General features: G+C 39.5%; 1 pseudogene; it reads right to left on the bottom strand.

The window, feature by feature from the left end:
• Window positions 1-221: 221 nt before the first annotated feature.
• On the bottom strand, window positions 222-2,694 carry LOC127926585 (fish-egg lectin-like; annotated as a pseudogene).
• Between the last annotated feature and the right edge of the window lie 226 nt (window positions 2,695-2,920).

Raw genomic sequence — 2,920 nt, 5'->3', positions numbered from 1 at the left:
AAAAGGTGTTGTCAAATATGTACCTGACACCAATAGGACAGCTGTCAATCAAACTATGCATCAGGAACTAAGGTTCACCAGTTCCTGCACACTGTAGTACTGTAGCACTCTAGTCATATTTCACTTTATAAGTAAGAAGATTCACAAAACAGATCTTTAACTGGATCTTTGCAGAGCTACCTTAAATCCCCCTGTTCAATATGATTTCAAACACACTGAAATGAGTTTCAAAATTAATGCTTTATTTGCAGGAAATGATTATATAATGACAAGGATTCCATTCAATCCTATTGATGACCTCTGAAACACAGCAAAACCCATGTGGATCGTGACCATGCCCAAGTTTACACTTCGATCAAATAGCAGCCATGGCAAAGCTCAATTGAAGTGTTGATCAATATTACACTTTTATAACGCTGTTGCTTGTCAAATTGTGTAAGAAAACATCATTGATAAATTCTTTATAATATCATTAAGATCAGTGTTTACTATTGATAGAGATAAAGTACTGACAATATAGTTAGAGCAATAGGTTTTAAAATGAAGGATTCTTGTGAATTAATGTTGAGAATTGAGATTGTTCCAGGCAGAGATCATCAATGAGTTAGCAAGTGAGCTTGTCAGATCCCGAACGTCCTTCAGATGCAGAGGAGAGGCTAATGTGTGCACACCATGGTGACTCCAGACTTGGAGATGACCCAAAAGACTGACCCAGGTCGTAGGTCACGTGCTTCATTGGCAAGTACATTGGGATATTGCTCCATCCAGTGCCCTCTGGTTTACTGGCTGTGATGCCGTCTCTGTGTTGAAGAAAGGGTTGGGTTTGCGTTCAAAGTTTATAAAACATTTTGGACTTCAATAATTGTATATAGCTATTGATTTTATAAGAATATAACTTGTGACTCTTGAGCTTAACACAGCCGCATCAGAAGTGTACGTTTTCATTCAATTGTTTCTAAATCATGTTATTTTAAAAAAAAAAATGTGTTTAAAAATATATTTTTCTCATGGATCCATATTGATTGAATCCGTAGCCCCATACACTTTGAGAATGGTTACATTTGAGCTACATACCTCATCTGTTTGACAAAACAAGTGGTGGGATGGCCAAGTAGTTTTTTAAAATCCCAAACTGTAGCTTTAAAGGATACCCAACCTTTGCTGATTTTACTGTACACTGTGTGCACATTTCTGTATAAGTCTTATAAGTTTAGATCTGATTTCTATTTACCAGATTTTATTTATGCATCTGTTTTAATTTTGTGTAAAAGCGCTTCACAAAGCATGTACTGTAAGGACCAGAGTTATTCATAAGGTATATCATTATTATTATAAGTTATTTAAGTTAATAATGTTGAGGGGTGAAAGGGTGGAACCATACACATAGTTAAGTAGCAACTTTACCTGGTATAAACTTGGCCTGCAGAGTTGACCCCAAAGACACTACCATCAGTTGCCACCTCAATCATGGAAAGCTTGTCAATGTGACTCCACCCGTTGTTTTGGCAGTCTTGATTCAACTGGAAAACAGATTCAATCAGGTGTTTAGGACAATTTCAACAGTTATAATATGGAAACAGTTTTAATATAACTGACACTCTCCGTCCTCTACTACTCTACTCCAGCTCTCACACTATTTCCCAGATCTTACACTCATTAAGATATCATCATTCTTGTTGACTGCCCAGCACCCAAAATGTCCGCAACTAGAATACTTCACAGCTCCTGGCAACATTATCCCTCGAAGGGATGAGTCAGCACCCATGAAGCCAAGTGAGGCACTTCTTGAAAGACACCCTGGAACATAGTCCATGTTGGCCACCACAACAAACTCTATCTCTATGCATCCAGCTGCTTTACACCGCTGAAGACCACAAAGACAGAGAGACAGACAAGAAAACAAGGAGTATGGGATCGAGTACTTCCAAATGACCTACAATGGCATACAATGTTAACATGTATAATTTACTCTGATGGTAATCAAGAAGCTAAGAAGCAGGTGTTCTCTGGGTTCATAATTGAGTAATGTTCTCCACCTCTTACTACAAATTGAACCCAGTTCACCGGCCACATACTTCTGAACATGAGGTTCCCGTTGCTGACACTCTGCAGATCCTCCTGCTGGTCCTACAGTGATATGCTTCAGGGAACCAGGCAGGCGGATCCATTCATTACCTACCAGGTAGTAGGGGATTTGACTTGTGTCCGTAAAGTAACCACTTGCCCCAGTCCTGCACGATCTGCATCAGATTCTTGATAGCCACTATTTCCCTGACAGTCCCAGGCTGTGGAGACACCAGATCAAAGACACATCAGAGTACAGCAACAAAAAGGGGATGAAATCATGGAGCCAACTTCATGATCAATTCCAAGTTGATCATAAAATATGTTTCAGATGATGGTAACTTACCGTGACTGATGGTCAGGAGACAGAGGACCAATAGGACGGCTGCAGTTGCTCTCATGATGTCTCTGTAGATCTCCAGTATAAGTTTGGTTGAACACAGACTTTGTCCCCTCATATATATAGCCCTGCAAACACCTTTCAACCCTCATCAAATCATTATTAATGAGCTATTTATATTTGACAAACAACCTGTTCCAAGGAAACACTAACGAGAGGAGGACATAACCCCACCCTTCCCACACAGACACACAATAATAATATACACTGAACTAAAATAAAAAACGCAACATGTAAAGTGTTGGTCCTGTGTTTTATGAGGAGAAATACAAGATCACAGAAATGTTCTATACACACAAAAGCTTATTTCTCTCCCTACTGTACTTGCAGGTGGCATATTTGTAGAGCTGTTTGATTGCTAAGGTTGCTCGGTGTTATAGGAGGACCCATGTAATGTTTACATTGTACAGACTGGATGTAACCATTTTACCCCTACCACCCCCCTCATTGGAGGAC

This window comes from Oncorhynchus keta, unplaced genomic scaffold (assembly GCF_023373465.1).
Source record: "Oncorhynchus keta strain PuntledgeMale-10-30-2019 unplaced genomic scaffold, Oket_V2 Un_contig_7847_pilon_pilon, whole genome shotgun sequence".
Classification (NCBI taxonomy): Eukaryota; Metazoa; Chordata; class Actinopteri; order Salmoniformes; family Salmonidae; genus Oncorhynchus; species Oncorhynchus keta.
The sequence above is the reverse complement of the archived record's forward strand: the minus strand, read 5'-3'. Positions and strand labels throughout refer to the sequence as shown.